Below are 21,815 nucleotides of genomic sequence, written 5' to 3'. Positions count from 1 at the left end.
GCCCAAGAAAATCGAGCCTTTTTGGGAGGGGTACATAACAATCCTTTCCGATGTCAATTACAGTTACGTGAAAATCATAGGAGCCTGCAAAAAAACGTGGTTTTGTTATTTCCAAGAAAGACATCTTGCGTGTACCTAATAAGACTGGCAAAGCTTGGATGGGATTAATTCCAGTGTGGAAAAAGCAAGCAAATCCACCCCCGTCACAAGTCGCCGCACCCCACGAGATGATACAAATTAATTCCATTCCAGCTTTACCAATCTTATTAAGTACACAGAAGATGTCTTTTTTGGAAATAACGAAACCTCGTTTATTGCAGGCTTCTTTTATTTTCACTTAACTGTACTTGGCATTGGAAAGGGTCGTAAAGTACCCCTCCCAAAAAGCCTCGATTTTCTTGGGAATTTCTGCTGTGAGTCGCCGTGCACTCTGACTATGAGATCACTCACTACTGGTCTGTCACCTCGCGCCACAGTTCAGCTGTCATGTGACTCCTGACGCACATGATGTCATTCAAATTCGTTATCAGAGTTCGGAAACAACCCTGTGTATGCTACCTGTAACGTCTTTACAAAGTTTTATAAAAAAACCTCTCACATAGGAGAGAAGTTATTAATTTTGTTCAAATGCAGTTCCTCTAAAAGTGTAGTTCCTCTCATACAATCGTAATCAGAATATTTACATAAAAATATATGCTACCTGTAACACCTGTACAAAATTTCATAAAAGACTATTAGTTATGAGAGAAGATATCAATTTTGTTTAAATGCACCTCCTATAAAGGGTAGTTCCTCTCATACAATCGGTAATCCAGAGTTTGTATACAAAAATATATGCTGCCTGTAACACCTGTACAAAGTTTCATAAAAATCTGTAGAGAGCAGAGAAGTTATTAATTTTGTTTAAATGCACTTCCTCCAAAAGGGTAGTTCCTCTCATACAATCGTAATCAGAATATTTACATAAAAATATATGCTACCTGTAACACCTGTACAAAATTTCATAAAAGTCTGTTTGTTATGAGAGAAGATATCAATTTTGTCTAAATGCACCTCCTATAAAGGGTAATTCCTCTCATACAATCGGTAATCCAGAGTTTGTATACAAAAATATATGCTGCCTGTAACACCTGTACAAAGTTTCATAAAAATCTGTAGATAGCAGAGAAGTTATTAATTTTGTTTAAATGCACTTCCTCTAAAAGGGTAGTTCCTCTTATACAATCGTAATCAGAGTATTTACATAAAAAATATATGCTACCTGTAACACCTGTACAAAATTTCATAAAAGTCTGTTAGTTATGAGAGAAGATATCAATTTTGTCTAAATGCACCTCCTATAAAGGGTAGTTCCTCTCATACAATCGGTAATCCAGAGTTTGTATACAAAAATATATGCTACCTGTAACACCTGTACAAAATTTCATAAAAGTCTATTAGAGAAGATATCAATTTTGTCTAAATGCACCTCCTCTCATACAATCGGTAATCCAGAGTTTGTATACAAAAATGTATGCTGCCTGTAACACCTGTTCAAAATTTCATAAAAGTCTGTTAGATATGAGAGAAGATATTAATTTTGTCTAAATGCACCTCCTATAAAGGAGTAGTTACTCTCATACAATCGATAATGAGAGTTTGTATATAAAATATATGCTATCTGTGACACCTATACAAAATTTCATAAAAATCTGTTAGATAGCAGAGAAGTTATCAATTTTATCCTCTCATACAATCGGTAATCCAGAGTTTGTATACAAAAATGTATGCTGCCTGTAACACCTGTTCAAAATTTCATAAAAGTCTGTTAGATATGAGAGAAGATATTAATTTTGTCTAAATGCACCTCCTATAAAGGAGTAGTTACTCTCATACAATCGATAATGAGAGTTTGTATATAAAATATATGCTATCTGTAACACCTATACAAAATTTCATAAAAATCTGTTAGATAGCAGAGAAGTTATCAATTTTATCCCGCTAGATTTGCGTTTTGAATCACTTTGCACCACCGTGATTCGAACCTAGGTCCGCAGTCGTAGTAAGCCAATTCTCTGCTAACTGAGCTACCAAGATTTCTTAAAGATCTATTAATTTTTCTATAATATTTTTATATTTCGTATGCATAATTCTCGAATGAATAAAATAGTTCAATACTTCCAGACAAATGAGCTTACAAATACAGACGGAATGTGGAAAGCCCCCTTCTCCATATCAGAGATGCTAAAATGTGTATTTTCGTGAATCGAAATATTTTATAGCATCACAATAATCCTCCTCATATTTCGTATAATTAGGTGCTTACCTTGAGACTTGCTTGTGAATATGAGCAGATAAAGTCTACGGTATCCTGTTGTCTCACCTGATCCTTCCACAAGTTCTAATTTGATATTTAAAGAAGTTATCTTGAAAGCTTTTAGTTTTCATATCAAGAGCTCTCAGATCAATGCTACATTTTCATATCACAGTGCAAACGTTGTTCACTTCAGATTATAAATCTTCTTGAGCTGTCGAAAGTGCAACAAAACATCTTATCTATACAACTGACCGGGATACGAGTGCAGTAACCCAAATATTATTGTCTTGGTGGCTCAGTTGACATAGCGCTGGCTTAAGATGCATGCGGACCGGAGTTCGAATCTTCTCGATGTCGAAGTTGTGGTGAACAAGCTAGGGTTGCAGGGTTTCTCTCAGAGTTCTTCCATCATTTCACCAGCACTCCACACAATTAATCTTCCATTATCATCTCGTCTCGAAAAACAGGGCATCTCCTGTGTTAGCGTGACGCCGAATCCACCATGTGGCACAATAGATTTGCCTCGTTTTTTTATTTTAGTAGGTTGTTTTACGACGCTTTATCAACATATTAGATTATTTGGCGTCTGAATAAGATGAAAGTGATAATGCCAGTGAAATGAGTCCGGGGTCCAGCACCGATAGTTACCCAGCTCATATAGGGTTGAGGGAAAACCCCGGAAGAAACCTCAATCAGGTAACTTGTCCCGACCGGGAATCGAACCCGGGCCACCTGATTTCGCTGCCAGACGCGCTAACCGTTACTCCACAGGTGTGCCCATTTTCCTCGTGGTTGTCCAACATTTGATAGATGAAAGTGGCCAGACAACTCATAGATTAGCAATATAAGATACACCACCGAAGCCTCTCAGATTCTTCTTTGCCTGACGGGGATATGACTTTACTAAAGGATACTAAAATATTATATATACATATACATATGTATGTATGTATGTATGTATGTATGTATGTATGTATGTATGTATGTATGTATGTATGTATGTATGTATGTATGTATGTATGTATGCATGCATGCATGCATGCATGTCAAAAATGGCCTTGCATGGCATTCATACAGACGACCTTGCTGAAGTTAACGAGTTAGATAGCGTTCACACTGACAATGTGGGTGGGGGGGGGGGCACTTCCACAATTGAGTTACATAAAAAACCAAAGCTAGTTCCCAGAATCGTCGCTTCTTCTTCCTCACGTCACATGTTTGTACTATGCCCGGATATGGGCTTCCTTTCGCATATGCGAATGACATTCAAGAGGAGTAACATTCAACTATAAGACCGCTCTGTCACTCGGACAAAGTTTGCGTTCATTTTGCAATATCTGCAATGGACTTATTTATTTAATTTTATTTACTTCATTTATTTAACTGTCCATCCATCGACCTATCCATCTATTCATCTATTCATATATACATCTAATCATCTATCTATCCATCTATTCATCTATCCATCGATCTATCCATCTACTCGTCTATCCATCCACCCATCTATCCATCCTTCCGTCCATCGATCTATCCATCCATCGATCTATCCATCTATTCATCTATCCATCGATCTATCATCCATCTATCCATCCTATGTATCCAACTATTCATCTATCCATGATCTATTCATCTATCCATCTATCCATCCATCGATCTATCCATTTATTCATCCATTGATCTATCCATCCATCCATCTATCCATCTATTCAGCTATCCATCTATCTATCCATTCATCCATCGATCTATCCATCCATCGACCTATCCATCCATCTATTCATCGATCTATCCATCTATTCATCTATCCATCGATCTATCCAACTATTAATCTATCCATGATCTATTCATCTATCCATCGATCTATCCAACTATTCATCTATCCATGATCTATCCATCCATCGACCTATCCATCCATCCGTCTATCCATCGATCTATCCAACTATTCATCTATCCATCGATCTATCCAACTATTCATCTATCCATGATCTATTCATCTATCCATCGATCTATCCAACTATTCATCTATCCATGATCTATCCATCCATCGACCTATCCATCCATCCGTCTATCCATCGATCTATCCAACTATTCATCTATCCATCGATCTATCCAACTATTCATCTATCCATCGATATATATATATATATATATATATATATATATTCATCGACCTATCCATCCATCTATCCATCGATCTATCCAACTATTCATCTATCCATGATCTATTCATCTATCCATCGATCTATCCAACTATTCATCTATCCATGATCTATTCATCCATCCATCGATCTATCCAACTATTCATCTATTAATGATCTATTCATCTGTCCATCGATCTATCCAACTATTCATCTGCCCATGATCTATTCATCTATCCATCGACCTATCCATCCATCGACCTATCCATCTACCTATCAATCCATCTATCCAACTATTCATCTATTAATGATCTATTCATCTATCCATCGATCCATCCATCCATCGACCTATCCATCTACCTATCAATCCATCTATCCAACTATTCATCTATTAATGATCTATTCATCTATCCATCGATCTATCCAATTATTCATCTATCCATGATCTATCCATCCATCGACCTATCCATCTATCCATCGATCTATCCAACTATTCATCTATCCATGATCTATTCATCTATCCATCGATCTATCCACCTATCCATCGATCTATCAATCGATCTATCCATTTATTCATCCATCGATCTATCCATCTGTCCACTCATCCATCTATCCATCGATCTATCCATCTGTCCACTCATCCATCTATCCATCGATCTATCAATCTATCCATCCATCAATCGATTTATTCACCTATCCATCCATATATCTATCTATCTATCTATCAAACGGTCTATCCATCCATCCTGTATGTAACTATTTTGTATACGAACGTACCTGTACCTGCGCTGTGACGTCACATATACTTCGAATCAGGCAACCTCATTCCAGTTTATAGGTAGCTGAATTACGAAGCCTACTGATTACATTGTAGCATACAATATCCCAATAAAAACTGTTTCATCATTGTGTTTACCACAATTTAAATTGAATCTCGGTGCAATAGTCGATTATTGAAGGTCGAAACTCTTGAGTATGGAAAACAAGCTTGGAAGCATATCAATATATTATGCATTACCAAGGCTTATCTACGTAATAATCAGATACGTCGGGATTTTAATCTCAAAGTCTGGCGTAAAATTCCGATGCACTACCCGTTTACTAAAGGTCAAAACAAAGCATAGAAACAATAGGTGTCAGAATATCAATATACCACCCATTGATAAGGTTAAACTATAATAATCAGATACAGGTCCGCCGAGATTTTAATCCCAATCTTCGGAGTAACTCGCATGTTTATCAAAAACATCTTTTCTTGAATTTTAATATGAAATATGACCTGCATCTCGATGCACTAGCAGTTTTATTACAGATCGAAAGCTCTTAAGTGTGATATAAAGGGTTCAGAAGCATATTATAAATTATAAAATTATTATTCGGTTGAGAAGCTTTTGTCATCTAGTCTGCTGTCAAAAAATCTGAAAGTTAGAATTTATAAAACAGTTATTACCGGATGTTCTGTATGGTTGTGAAACTTGGACTCACATTTTGAGAGAGGAACAGAGATTAAGGGTGTTTCAGAATAAGGTTCTTAGGAAAATATTTGGAGCTAAGAGGGATGAAGTTACAGGAGAATGAAAAAAGTTGCACAACACAAAACTGCACGCATTGTATTCTTCACCTGACATAATTAGGAACATTAAATCCAGACGTTTGAGATGGGCAGGGCATGTAGCACGTATGGGCGAATCCAGAAATGCATATAGAGTGTTAGTTGGGAGGCCGGAGGGAAAAAAGACCTTTGTGGAGGCCGAGACGTAGATGAGAGGATAATATTAAAATGGATTTGAGGGAGGTGGGATATGATGCTAGGGACTGGATTAATCTTGCATAGGATAGGGAGTGATGGCGGGCTTATGTGAGGGCGGCAATGAACCTCCGGGTTCCTTAAAAGCCAGTAAGTAAGTAAGTAAATATTGACTAGTCTTACTCGGCAGTTGCGAGCGTCATTAAATAAACCATAATTTTTGACTAGGCTTATCTATATAATAAACAAAAATAAATAATATGAAGAAAATTGAACGTTTTTAAAGAAACTGAACATTGGAATTTATTTTTATATTAGATTACAAAATACAGGATGATTCAGAACTTATGTTACAGAAGAATATGATAGCTAGAGGATACTAAAATAATAGTAATATGCGTTACAAGAGCGGTATGTTGAAAACAAACATACCGCTCGTGTATCGTACATTATTTTGTGCGGAGATAGTTTATTACACACCTGAAAGAGGAATTTCTAATTAGTTGCAATGAAATCTCCATCTTGGTTTCTGTTCAATGACGGCAACTTTTAAAAACTAAAATATCTATCTTCAACATTGTTGCTATAAAATGTTTTCTGTGTTTACTATATTCCAGCAGGCCGTGATATATGTCTGTCTTCCCCCCCCCCCCAGTCTATAAATGCGAACTTAAAACAAACGGGCAAGGTTATGTAATGATTTATTTTTAATTTCAATATTTTAACAATATTATTTATATAACATATTGCAGTAATAACATCGGCATCTGGAATCTTGTTGATTTTTTCACGGCTTCCTTAATGTTACTTGCATTACAAATGCAGTAACTTTTGTGGTGTTGTAGAGTTTACTTAATTTTTGCAAATATTTAAAAACAATAATTAACAGTGCAATTTAGGTGAAATTGCAGTGGTAAGTTTCCAATTTATAATTATTACTATGTTAAACGTCTCTAAAAATAATATGTTAAAAGCCTAAAGCAGTAAAATGAATATGTCTCTTAAGCGGTAAGAAGAGGGAAATTGTTATGTGTGTTAGGTTGGGAATACTGAATGTGGTATTTCACACTTACCGCGTATTGGTTCTGTGCGGAAAACAAGCATATACGCACGATCTCGCACAAACATTTTTACATAGCCAATGTGTGCCCTATCTCGCACCAGAATGTTCTAGTGCTATGACTGTTTGCCACATTGTGATTGTTTGTTACTGATTTGTCCTTGTCTGTTGATTTTAGGTACCGTAGAAGAGGGTAAAGTCGATCACAATTTTGCGATTTTTTAATGATATTGAGATTATGCAATGGAGGGCATTTCCTCAGAAAATAGAATTTTGTCGTCATAGCCTTCACTTATGAAGGCACATTACAAGAAGTGAATTACAATCTATCAAAAACTGATTTTTTTTTATTTGACTTGTGATCGAAGTTTTACCTGCTTAAATAGGGTAAAGTCGATCACCATTGAATTTTTAGTTTAAGATCGATTTTAAAATATTGCGGAGTAAAGTCGATCATTGTTTATGTTTTTAAAAAAACAAATTGAGTATATTACATATATTTTATTTGTTATAAGGGGTGTAGAAAACAATAATTATCTACAATATATGCCTATAGGATTATATTGTGTATCTTTTGTTACTGTGATCATACAATTCGATACAATTAGGCCTATAGGTCTCCACTGTACAAACGTGACTATGATTGCCAACTTATAAAACATAAAAAAACATTTTAATACTCCACATACCAACAAAGATTTAAGAATTCAGAATTTACATTGAAATACCACACTTCAATTATAATCTAAAATGCAATTCAACATTGCTTAGGTTTATGTCAGATGTTATTTGAAATCTTCCCCTCCTCATGTCACTTTAGAAACTACGTTGTTCCCATCGTCATGTACAGAAGGGTATAGAAACTATGTTCCTTTGGCAGTGCTTCTCTTACGCAAGAAATTCACCATAATTCCGTCTTCCTCTTTCCCCACTATCCCATCAATATAAGCTATACTATGACACTTTTCTGTTTATAAGTGTTAGTTCGAGTTATTTCGGTGAATAATTTATTTTTCCTGTTGGTTCTATCTGCTTCGAGTAGATCGATTGCATGATCGACTTAACCCTACAAAGGTACACGTTTTCTTAAAATAATAAGTTCCAGTATTTACATTTACGAACTGCAAAACTGTTATTTCAGGATACAATCTCAACGAAATGTACTTACGTATAGTTACTTACTGTCTCCTTTCACTGCTGACGATAATTTAGAGTGTGTAAGACTTTGTTTTCGTGTAAGAGAAAAAGTTGAGAATAACAATTTTCACTTCAACGGTAATTACACAGTGTACCCATTGTTGGCATGCGCAGGCTTTTTGTTGTCCATCTCGCTTATATTTGCAATGTCAGGCAATGAAGCCACAACAAAATTGTAACAAGTAACTGAGAGAATATATAATTTTCAATAAAAAACGCACATGATCGATTATTCACTCACTGACTGACTTTACCCATTTATACGGTACATTTATTGAAAGCTCAGTCATCAGAGAGTCAACATTAAAAAATGGAGCGTTAGGGTCTGAGGCCCAATTGTATAAAACTCCCTGACTAAAGATCAACTTTGATCGAAGATCGAAAAGTAAACCGAGTTCAGACACTTCTTCTACTGTATAAAACTTTTCTGCGATCAAATTACCTTGGTTCAAATGCAATCTAAGTTCACGTGAAAAGGATTTGGCAACATCGCATAAACAGATGAAATACGTGATGCGCGGACCATGTTATACAGGTTTGTTCAGTGTTGCCAATCTAGCGATTTTAACTCTTTTTCAATAACAATTTCTTTTAATTTTATATTGCTTAAACAGGGATTTAGTGACCTTTTTAGCACCCCATAGTGACAAAATTTAATCTTTCTTTGTTGATAATGAGAAATCTAGCGACTTTACAACTACTTTTTCGCAACTTTCCGTATTACACTCTGTTGGAGATACTTTTTTTTTTTGCAATGTAAATAATGGCGGACAATAAGAAGAAGGTTGACTGTTCTCCAAGTTGTTATCATGTTATGGTGTTTAATACTGCTAAACATAATAAAGCTTTATAAAACGACAATTTTCGTTTAGTAATACAGTTAATTGAACATTTATGAATGTACCTATCATATCCATTAATAATTAATGGTTGTTATAAACATAATATAATTATAGGTTATGTTAGTTGATACTGCTGAACACGATAGAGCCTTATAAAATATAAGAATGTTTGTGTATTAAGGCAAGAAATTGAAAGAAATATATATAAATGTACCTAACATATCTATTAATATTAATAATAATGGATATTTTATTTGCACAATCTGTCACTCGTATATTTCCAACAGAAAAGAAATAACTGAACTTGGATCGTCTAACTTAATCGGAGAAATTTCTTCAGTCAAAGTTGACTTTAGTTTGAGACAAATTAATCTCAGATTAGACTTTATACAACACAAAATTCCAAGTTCAGCTGAAACAAGGATCAATTTAACCTCTGATCTAAGATTAAATGGTTTATACAATCGGGCCTGAGAGAACTAGTCGACGTGCATTTTGTTTCTGCATCAAAGCCCAGTGATACCCCAGTTCGCAAGTTGTATGTTGTTCACTGATCAAGTAACTTTCACATGGAATGGCATTTTAACAACACACAACCAGCACATTTGAGAGCAGATAAATCCATATTCCATTGCAGTCAGTTCTCATCAGGTGCGATTTAATGTCGATCTGTGGTGTGGCATCATTAACGACACACTACTCGGACCACATGTCATGCCAAATGGCTTAAGGAGATAACATTACAGGTGGAAGAGGTACTGCTTGCAGTATGCACCAGGATATGGTTCCAGCATGACGGAATTCCTGTGCTCTTCAGTCTTGCGGCAAGGCAACAGCTGACGGCAACATTTTGTGACAGGTTGATTATCAAGGTCCAGTCCCATGGCCAGCAACATCACCAATCTTAATCCACTTGAATTCCTGTGGGGACATTTGAACACCTTAGTGTATGCCACACCTGTAGACCATGTCGATGATCTTCTTCCATGGATTGTCGACGCTTGTAATAGCATACATACTACACCTGGCATATTTGAGCAAGTGGGGCAGTCAATGCTTCGACGATGCCAGTATTGTTTACAAGAAAAAGGGCGTCAGGTCGAGGTTCTTCTGTAATGCACAAGTTGTCAAGCGTCATTTGTTTTTCATTGAAAGCTTAGTCATCAAAGATTTAAGCCACTGGCCCTTGAATGATTGATTGCCTACCAGCCACAACAATGAAACAAGTGTAGCGCCGTATCTGTGCGAGATAGGACATTCATTGCTGAATGAAAAATGTTTGTTTTAGTAACCTCTACCTACTGTATTCTTCTCTAACACAAGTTCTGGATCACCCTGTATAGTAAGTGGTATCATTAATGTTCAAGATAAGACGACAAATAACAAAAACAATAAAATAATATAAGTATACGCATAATTCATGTTCGTTTCATCGTAGTATAAATACATTTATTTTATGCCTATTTAGTCGTTTATGACTAATGCACCAAAGGAGAAATAATAACCAATCAAAGCAAACTAAGCAGCCACTGCAATCTTGTCGAACCTGGTGCGTATTTATTTAATATTTTGTCATATCTTATACCACAGTCTAGTATATACAGTCACGAAGCTCAAACGTAGTAAATATACATCCATAGATAGTTGCTAACCACTAGGATCGCTAATATCGCTTCATTACAGACAACGCGAAATAGTATCGGCACAGTCTATTGTTTCTAGCACCTTCACAACTCAAGCTTCGCGGCTGTATTGTGACATGATGTTCAGATGTTAAACATTTTCATTGTTTTCTTTTTTTTAACAATATAGTGGGCCGTGATATTCCGTGATGACCGTGCCAACAAATGTAATTATTAAATATCTTAATTTATGATATAATCTGTTCCTGTATGTTCTGAATTGTTTATTAATATATTCGCGAAATTAGTTTTATTCAAATATAATCTTGTCGATAATTATTAAATAGCTAAAATGAAAGTATCTAGTTCAAAATAAAATGTTATAACTTATAACCTCAAATATTTGTTTAATTTTCTGTTTCACTGATCATAATTTCTAAAATAGTTATTGTCAAACGTTTACCCATCAATATCATAATGCAGGAAGCCAAGACTATGCCGGCCTATGAAAATATGCAGATTCACAATAAACCGGGAACGAGAACCAGAATGAAAACGAGAAGTAGAGGACGTAGATATGAAAACTTGTGATTCACAATAAACCGAGAACGTAGACGACTATGCATATCGATATGCATGGCAATGACGATATGTAAAGTCGATATTACGCATTCTGATGTTATTTGTGTATAATTGACCAATGGCGTTCTCTCATGAGTACAAGGCAGCCAACATAAACACAGGTTAAACAACTTCGAAATGTCAGCTGAAACATTTCATTAGGTACGGTACTATAAATATGCCCATGCATCTATATTATCACAACCTATTTTAAGTCTACCATAAAGTAAAATAATTAGAGAAGAAACATTTGTAATAGAACAAAAATGAACACAACAGTAAGTAGTTATTGAATTGAAGCATGAATATGTAGTGTGTAATACAATCAATACAGTAATAAAATATGATTCACTTACGATCGGTGTTCAAAGATGCAGCTATTGAAAGCCACGTATTCTCCTTCATTTTCTCATCTTTATAGGAGGCGCGCCGCTTATCGTAAACGTGAGGATTTTCCTCAACACTCTAAATTAGAATCTCATCAAATAAAACTTGCTCCATGTTGCACAGCACAGAACAAAATAATGCATAGGTTATGTCACGGTCTTCTTGCTACAAAATATACGACGACAAAATAGCTTTTAGATGGCAATAGAATGAATCTAGTGGGCTGTGATCGGAAATGTGAACGCCAAAGTTGAAACTTGGCCAACTCTCCGTTCCCGATCCTGGGCTCTGGCAAGCTTTTCGTTAATTATGAATGCTCATATTTAAATGTACACATTTTAACAATTTTACCGTTTTCGTTTTCGTTCCGATTCTCGCTTCCGGTTTATTGTGAACCAGCCTAAAAGTCCCGCACCACCTAAATAACTTCTGAAGCTCGTGGTTCAGTGACATGTAACTTGATGTGTGGGGATGGCCGTATACTAAGAAAAGAACTCAATAATGGTAGTACCACTGTCTAATACTTACAGTCGCGCAACTTCAACACTTTTTTTGCCAACATTCGCGACACTAACGCCGAAGCGGCAGGCAAGGCACTGGTAATAGGGTTGATACAATCTCGTTCAGCCAGCACGTGCTTTAAAGGGATGCGAGATGTTATAAACGTTTTAATCATGCGTCGGAACAAAGGCAATGTGTGCAATGACGAAAATTGCAGTAACAACAAGTTTAAATCTCCGAATTTGTCGTTCTTCAGATTCCCTAAAGACCAAGAGAAAATCATAAATCAGTCATAACTAATAATCCACGTTATAGTTAACCTACGTATTGTGTTCTATAAAACATTTATTAATTATCAGTTACGTATTTGTATGCCAAAGTAGATACCTGTTATAGTATATTATTTTTTTGCAGAGATCATATGTGTAAATGTGTAATCATTCCGATTTTGGATAATGTATCTAGAGCTTTTAATGCAAGTAATTCCATAATTTTTGTATTCGTGTTTATTTCTTTATATTTTTCAGAAGTTGAATGTTATATTGCATTCAAGTAGGGATCATGGTGTCAATTTTTCAAGAATGCATGGAGTATTGTAATCCCTTTGCGAAATATTCACTTCTTGAATAAATCCGGACTGTATCGATAAAATTTCTGATGTGTTGGTGTAGATTCATGTGGCAGACGTATTAAGTTCTCAAGAAATAAAAGAGCCTTTTTAAATTTAATATAAAAAGCAATCTTTTCTGTAATAATTTGCATGACTGTTAACTGTTATTGGTGTTGATTTTACATTCCCAGTGATTATTTGGGCCGTTCAGAGCAGAAGTGGTGTAAGTCAAAATCAGGTAATGAGGGTTAAAGTAAACATTCTGTAAAATACAGCGCAAAGTAGCAATTAATATATCCTTCGTGCTATTAACTGACTACTAATAGTTTAAATAAATTCAATATTGACTGCTACTTTGCGCTGTATTTTACAGAATGTTTACTTTAACCCTCATTACCCATTTTTGACTTACACCACTTCTGCTCTGAAAATAAAATTAGGCCTACATTTTCTGAGTTAATATTGAAGTTACAATTTTTTCAACAAAATTGTGTGTTCATTTATTTGTTCTCACCTACATCATATTAACAGTAAGTGCATGTGAATTACGTATTATATAGGTAGGATAAGTTAAAATTAAGCTTTCGTGTGAAAACTGGAAATGTAATGTAAAATGCGGTAAACTTGCCATAAAAATTTACACCATAATATCAGCACTATTTGTGACATAAAATAATAAAGGAAATACCGGTTCTTAAGAAATGGAAAAATAATGAACTTCATAAATCAATGTCATATTAAGGTTTAAATCCTCCCCTTTTTTATTTTCAAGTTTACCTCAGCGGCCGAGTTTGCTCCAATTTGCGGTATGGAAAATAGTTAATTTCTCAGGAAATAGGGAGAGGAGTTCACCACGCGATGTACCCTACGAGATATGGCCTACAATTTTGAAGCTACTAATTTTGACTCTTCTCACAGTAAATATAGAGTTCCAATGATTCATAAATATATTTAGGAATGAATTGAATTAACCGTCCACGTACGAACAATTATATTATTTCAAACCATGATACGTGATCAGGGCCATGATTCACTTGTAAGGAGCAGAAAAATTACGTTTATTCCCAGCTTCTGAAACTGTAGATTAACTGCGTGTGAAATTCTTCTATGATTCTAAAGTAAAATTAATAAGAACATATACAATTACTGTATAGCATAAAAATATAAAATAAATTACGCAAAACCCATTTTCTGATGTGTTATCATATGTCGTGTGCACACTGTTAACTTGCCTGCCGCTAGAGGGCTACTGTCGCGCCAGCTGTCAAATGTTGGCATATTTTATATGTATGAGTTGCGTGACTGTAAGTATTAGACTGTGGTAGTACCGAGTTTTTTTACTTCCGGTTAACTCCAACTCTCTTATTTTAAATCGAATACTCAATATATTTTTATATTTTCGAATAATACTCATTAAGAGCTTTCCAAAAGTAGCCACACTAGATACTTCTGTATAAATTTATTGTTGATAAATCAAGAAAATAGTAGGCGAACTATTCTCACAGTCAAGATCATTCATGCACCGCCACAGCCAAAGAGAAAGGCCAGGTAGAGAGAGACTCTCCTAAACAATTTGTAGCTATAATTTGAGACAATAATGAAAATCAAAGAATTAATTACTGCGTCAGCTGCGATTGGTTAATTGTTAATATTCTCATATACACGATGTTAAGAAAAAAGTATCCAATATTTTAGGAGGTGATAGTATGCATCAAAATAAGAAAAAAATGGCTAATAAACATGAGTCCTAGAACACATACTTTCTGAGATCTGAACACTTGTTCATAAGAGATGCTCAATGTGACGTCCATTCATGGCAATGCATTTCTCTGCCCTACAATACAGCAGACTACCAGATAATCACACCGTAGTTGATGGAATACTGATACGTCGCAAGGAATACTGAAAACGAAAATCTGGTTGCGGATATGAGCGGGGTTCAGCAGAGATGGTGTGGTGAATTTTCGTAATCAGCATGTGTGGGCTGATGAGAATACCCATGCAGTTGAAGAAACAAGGCATCAGCACCGATTCTCAATCAACGTATGGGCAGACGTTCTTGGCTATAGATTAATAGGGCCATACGTGCTACTACAGAGATTAACTGGGGCTCGTTATCAGGACTACAGATGTGGTCCATGCATGGCACACCAGCACATTTTCTCCGCAATGAGCGTGAACACCTGACGCTGACATTTCAGGACCGCTGGATTGATTGGGGAGGCCCCACACCTTGGCCTGTTCGTTCCCCAAACCTAAATCCTCTAGACTTTTGGTTATCAAGAACAACCAGGTCAATTTCAAAGAGTGCGTTATTCCTTACGCCGAAGGGCAGAGGAAATCACTGCCATGAATGGACGTCACATTGAGCACCTACTATGAACAAGTGTTCAGATCTCAGAAAGTATGTGTTGTAGGACCCATGTTTATTAGACATTTTTTTCTTGTTTTGATGCATGCTATCACCTCCCAAAATATTAGATACTTTTTTAACACTTTGTATAATCGGGGAATACTTTCCTGAACTACGCTAGGCTTGTAAAGAATTTAGTTTTGATGTGGGAAAATCTTAATACGATATTCTTCACCTCGATGGTAGAATTCTTATAATGTAAAATACAAGTTGGTGAATTTTACCTAGAGCCCTTTCATTCAGGGACATGAATTTCTTATTGCTCATTCGCTGAAAAAAATGTATTCTTCTTAAAAGTGAAAACCTCGCGTAGAAATTAAGAGCATATTTGAGAAAGTATGTGTCACATACAAGGCAGCACTTACTTGCAAGCTTATTATTTTACGCGTCAAATTGAAGAATGTGATATCAAAACTCGCTCAGTCCATTTGGCCATTTTTATTATTAATACTTACAAGTGCTTATATGGTTATGTTTGAGCATTTATAATTATATTTTAAGTTTGTTCTCTTAAAAGTTTGTGTTAACGTGCATGTCACTTAAAAACTCGTTCAGTACGTAGACCATTGTATCAAGAGACTAGACAAGTCCTTTTATAAAAATGGACTGAACACGTTTTGGGATACATTCTTCCATTTTATTATGAAACAAATTCTAATAGTATATAAGTTCATTCCAAACACTGTGATTTGATAAAGAAGGCTGTCATTAATGAATCATGTCATCCGCACATCACGACAGCGATTTTTATTTATACTTATACAGGGACCATTTTTACTTCAATTTTTATTGTACCTGAGTTTTTTAATGTACTTCACTCCCACCCCTTCTACTAACGATGTTCAACCTTCCTCCACACAGATCCAAGACCGCATATACAGTCATAGTAGCCTTACGGTCAGAGTAAACAGTACGTTCCAAAAATATGTTTGCGTTTTCTAGTGACGAAAGAGCTTTCAATATTGCATCATTTTCCATTTGCCTACGTCGCATCCCGGTTTCCCCCACCTGCTTCTATTCGCCTCTCTGTAAATGCTAGTGGCTGGGCTGTCTTAGCTCTTTTCTGAGAACATTAATTTCTGTTAGGAATTGGACGTCTAAGCAATATTATTCCCATACAATTGTTTAAAATAACTTAAATAAAAGGGCCTCGTTAAGTAATTAAATGTCACGTGATTTCCTCCCTTTCTACGACGCTGCGACGTAACCACTTGCTCAGACAGTAGATAGCATCTCTGAGTAATTTTATCTTTTCGGATCGGGCAGAAATGAAGATTGAATTTACAGTACGTAAGGTCTCTTTTATAGAGTAGGTACAGAATTATTTCAACATGAGTTACTGATACGAAGTACGAACCTGGTAATTGGAATTACGTACAATAGTCTATAGTGCGATAATATGCACATTAGAACTGAAGCCTGTATCGAAATGAACGGCCACCATTTAAAAAAAGTGTTTAAATATCCATATTATGATTATTTTTTAATTTAACTTCATTCTCTATAGTGTATGCTAATGTGTTGTAGACAGTATAATATACACTGCATAATGAATACGTCCGCATGGAAAGCTCTGTTCGTGAGTAAAAATACTCACTGTTAATACTGTACTGTATTTTGATTAAACAAAAACCTAATGAATTATCAAACTCAAAATCGCGATATTTCCTAGTTTACGTAAATGGATGAACTACTTTTCTTCCCTTCTATACCTAGTAAAGTGATTTGTTTGTATATTACGTCAGTATTATCGAACTCTAGTCGTGGAAGAGGGTAGCAAACGGTGTTTCCGGTTCTTAATCGTTGATCCAAAGGTATAGCCAGGTTAATATTAGAAATGTTAGTAAAAATAAAATTATGTCCCTGTACATATCGTAAAAAAAAAACACAACAAAAAAACTAAGCTACATAGTTTATAATTAGGGAAAGGAAGTTCATGCATTTGCATAATTTGTTCTCTATCATTGTGTGAATATGCTGAAAGATTATCTACATCAATCACAAATTTCTGAATGCAGTGATATTACTTTTGTTGTGCATAAAAGTGCATATTTTGCCTTTATTTATAAAAGCATCATATTTCAACATTTATGCAGGGAAACTGCATATTATGTATCTTTATTTGTGTTTCCCTCATTTTTAAAAGTGTGTAACCTCATAAACATGACTTTTATTTTTATGAATTTTGAACGTAACGATGACGCCCTCATAGGGAGCCTCTCAAGTTAGCAATTGGTATTCCTTTACTGCAGTCTTTAGCAGATTTCGATAGAACAATATCCAGTTTAACATCAGTTCCAGGAAATGTAGGAGATAAAGTGAACGAGAAAACAACAAATATTCTTTTCAAAAACCTTGGCTATTATCAACTTAAAGAAATTCAATATATTCTCGAAGATAAAACACCCCAAAAACCAACAAAATTTTCTATAGAACAGCTCACAGCTTTAGTGCAAGCCCTCTTACTTCTTGTGACGTAGAACGAAGTTTTACGCGCTACAAAGCTATGCTGAGAGACAACAGGCGAAGAATGACAACAGAAAACATACGTCACTGCTTAGTTGTGAACTGTAACAGCATAAATGGAGCATTCAGCAATGAGGCAAGCACTTCAAAATCCATAGACTAAACGTCAGTTACCTACGTATATCTTATTATTCTGTTAAAACAATCTCAGACTGATAATGCATATTTTGTAGCATTATTTATTTATTTTTACGGCATAAATGCATACATATTCTTCACATTTTTAGGGCATGAACTTCCTTTTCCTGTTTATAATACAAGTTGGTTTGCCATCCCGCACGGCCATCCTTACCACGAACCATAAATGTCTCGCGGAAGATGACTATGCATGGCTGTCTGTTTCTCTGCTTACGGCCAAGGCCTCGTCGCATAGCTCCGCCCACCAGTTGCACTACTCAGTACGGTAAAGGGCCGAGATCCACCGTCCCCAGTGGCGCAATCGGTTAGCGCACGGTACTTATACGACAGTGTCCGAGCAATGCCGGGGTTGTGAGTTCGAGCCTCACCTGGGGAATACATTTTTAAAATAAGTTTCTTTACATAAATCGCTTGGAATTTATCAGAAAATTTAATGGAAAAGTTAAATCGGGCACAGAATTCACGAAGTAAAAGTAGATTACTTTAAGTATTCGTTTTCAATTTTAAGAGATGGATTCCAAAGTATGCTGTCATTTTTTTTAATTTTAACTGAATGTAGCTTCAGAATTATTGTTTCACTTTCTATCAAAACAACACAAACATAGCTATAATGTATTATATATCATTCATATGCAGTAGGAAATATTAAATTTATTCCAAACTGTCCCAAGTATTCCGTTTATTGCTTCCAAACTGACCTAAGTTGGCACGCATGCGCTACACGTAATATAGACTATATACAAAACTAATGTCACTTGCATTGTTCGTTAGGGCTAGGGTCAGTATATGTCACGTATTTTACGAGATCGTCCCTTATTTTGACGTTGTGTCCCGATAAACTTCGGACACAGAATTGTCCCGTATTTTGTGGAATTTGTGTTTAATATTTTTATTCTCAAACTTAAAACAAGAAGTAACTGCCAAGAAATCGATATCTCTCGTTCATAAAAATGTCTTATCACCAGGGAAAGGATTTATATGTAAATACATATTTACTTATAAAGCTAATATAATTTATATTTTGCATTATCTTTATGTTTCACAATGTGTAGGGTTGAAAAATCCTACTTTTATTTTCCATATTTTTCCATATTTTAGAGTTTAGTACATATTTTCGTTAATTTCCATATATTTTCCATATTTCATATAAAACAGTCCATATTATATTAGGTTTAACAATAAAACAAAACAAAATTCCATTAACTTTTAAAAATACATTTCAACAATAGAGATTTAAACACATGTTCAGTAATCCCTTTAACATCAGAGTTATTTGAAAATGAGCAGTCCTATCAACAATGGGAAAGTAAGTTACAAAACTGTATTAATTTAATTTAAAATTTTTAACAGACTTCAGTTGTGCAGCTCAACAGTTAAATGCCAGTCAGAGTACACATAGGTTCAGTTTTGTAAATCATACTATAAAGACGGTAAATATGCCAAAAGTACGTCATTCAGTCAATTTAAAATCAAAACTAACAAGTTACATTTCAGAATTTAAAGAAGATGGTTTATCAACTGACAATAAAATATTATTTTGTAATTTGTGTCAGTGTGCAGTATCATCTACACAAAAGTTCCTGGTGCAACAACACATTACAACTAGTAAACATCAGGCCAACAAACAACTAAATTCCAAGCAGAGACAATTGTTTTTAACACAACCAACAACATCGAATGTAAGATCTGAGTTTAACATCGACCTGTGCCGTTCTCTCATCTCTGCTGATATTCCTCTCTACAAACTAAAGAATAAGGTCTTCAGGGAATTCCTTGAAAAATATACTCAACATACAATCCCGGATGAGTCAACACTTAGGAAGACGTATGCTCCATCCATCTACGATGAGACAATACAGAAGATAAGAGATGAAATTAAAGATAGTTCAATTTGGGTTTCCATTGATGAGACTCCCGACAAAGAAGGTAGACTTGTTGGTAATGTAGTTATCGGTTTGTTAAGTGAACAATATTCTGAACGAATTCTTTTACATTGTGATGTTCTAGAAAAGTGCAATAACAAAACTATAGTTAAACTGTTCAACGAAGCTATGGGTATCCTGTGGCCAAAGGGTATTATGTACGATAATGTGTTATTCTTTATTAGCGATGCTGCCCCTTATATGGTCAAAGCTGGACAAGCATTATCTGTTGTATATCCTAAATTGACTCATTTTACTTGTGTGGCGCATGCATTTCATCGTGTGGCAGAAGTGGTCAGAGACAATTTCCCTAAAGTAGATTTGTTGATTTCATCAGTGAAAAAAGTATTTCTCAAAGCTCCCAGTAGAGTTAACGTGTTGAAAGAAATGTACCCTGAAATTCCATTGCCACCAAAGCCAATTTTAACTAGATGGGGTACATGGCTAGAAGCAGTTGAATATTATGCCGAACATATAGACTCTATTAACAATGTTCTCCTTGCATTGGACTCTGAAGATGCAGTCTCAATTGATACTGCGAAAACAGTTACCTGTGACATAAGTGTGAAGAATGACTTAGCTCACATTCAGCATACATTTTCATGCATCATAAAAACGCTCAAAAGTCTCCAAAATAGGCACCTTTCACTATCTGAAAGTTTTGAAATTATAAATAGTACTGTGGAACAACTGAATCGTGGTAGAGGTAAAGTTGCAGATGCAGTAAGAGCTAAGGTGGACACTGTACTTTCAAAAAACCCTGGATATGAAGAACTACAAAAGGTTGTTGCTGTGATGAGTGGTGAATCAACAGTGAAGATTAACTTGGACTTATCCCCAGCAGACATTGTGAAATTGAATTATGTACCAGTTACTTCTTGTGACGTCGAACGCTCTTTTAGTCAGTATAAATCTATCCTCAGAGACAATAGAAGAAGATTCACTTTTCAGCACTTGAAAGAAATGTTTGTAACCTATTGTTATGGTAACAGACAATAAAAATTGTGTTTTGTTGAAACTACATTGGAAGATAAGGTACGTCCATTATATTTTTTGTTTAGTTTGATTAAAATGTACCAATATTTAACGTACATAGTCATTTTTTTATAATTTTAAGTCCATATTTAATTCCATATTTTGGTAAAAATCCATATTTAATTCCATATTTTGGTAAAAATAACTACATATATATTTACATATTTCATATATTTTTAGTCCATATAAATCCGTTCCCTGCTTATCACATATTGGCAATACTGTTATGTTGCGAAAACAGTGCCACTAGCGGACGTGGTAATCACTATGCTAATATTGAAAGACTGTTATCCCGGATGAACTTCTTACGAACAAACGAAAAAAAAAAAAAAAGTTATTTGTATAAACTGAGAAAGCTATGTTCATTGTTAAAGGACTGTATAGAATTTCTCATAACTTGGTACAACATAATCATTCTTTAATTAAGAAAATACAGTCATCTGAGAAGAATATTATATGGAAAGATCACTGATTCAGTACTACTTAAAGTTAAACTTCATGGACCATATTCATGGACATTCTTAGCACGGGCTTCCGTTGGATGATCGGTGAACTATCGTTTTTCGTATTCATAAACCAGTGTTAGCGATATGATATGATATGATATGAATCCTGTACAAGTAACCAGTCGATAGCCGGGGCTAGTTTAGCTCGCTCGTAGCGCGGGCTAGCGAAATGTCTATGAATAGCACCCTAATTATTTTAAGATTACCATACCGGTCCCTATGATTAATGAGTTCTTTTCATTTTGCTGATGTCGATA

General features: G+C 35.2%; 1 protein-coding gene and 1 non-coding gene across 5 annotated transcripts in view; one reads left to right on the top strand and one right to left on the bottom strand.

The window, feature by feature from the left end:
• The window catches only part of Hexo2 (Hexosaminidase 2), a 90,768-nt gene that overhangs the window by 42,682 nt on the left and 26,271 nt on the right, over positions 1–21,815 (bottom strand). The window contains exon 1 of one of the 4 annotated variants that reach the window (XM_069831971.1): positions 2,306–2,458. The exons of 2 other annotated variants lie outside the window; for them this stretch is intronic. The gene's annotated coding sequence lies outside the window, so the exon portion shown is untranslated. Of the gene's footprint in view, positions 1–2,305; positions 2,459–21,815 lie in introns of those variants that run through there. One more of the 4 variants, XM_069831972.1, reaches the window with a different exon arrangement.
• TRNAI-UAU (transfer RNA isoleucine (anticodon UAU)) lies at positions 18,382–18,471 on the top strand. Its single transcript is given in 2 exon segments — positions 18,382–18,419; positions 18,436–18,471. It is a non-coding gene; the product is annotated as a tRNA-Ile (tRNA).

The sequence above is a fragment of the Periplaneta americana genome, chromosome 7 (assembly GCF_040183065.1).
Source record: "Periplaneta americana isolate PAMFEO1 chromosome 7, P.americana_PAMFEO1_priV1, whole genome shotgun sequence".
NCBI classification, from domain to species: domain Eukaryota; kingdom Metazoa; phylum Arthropoda; class Insecta; order Blattodea; family Blattidae; genus Periplaneta; species Periplaneta americana.
The sequence above is the reverse complement of the archived record's forward strand: the minus strand, read 5'-3'. Positions and strand labels throughout refer to the sequence as shown.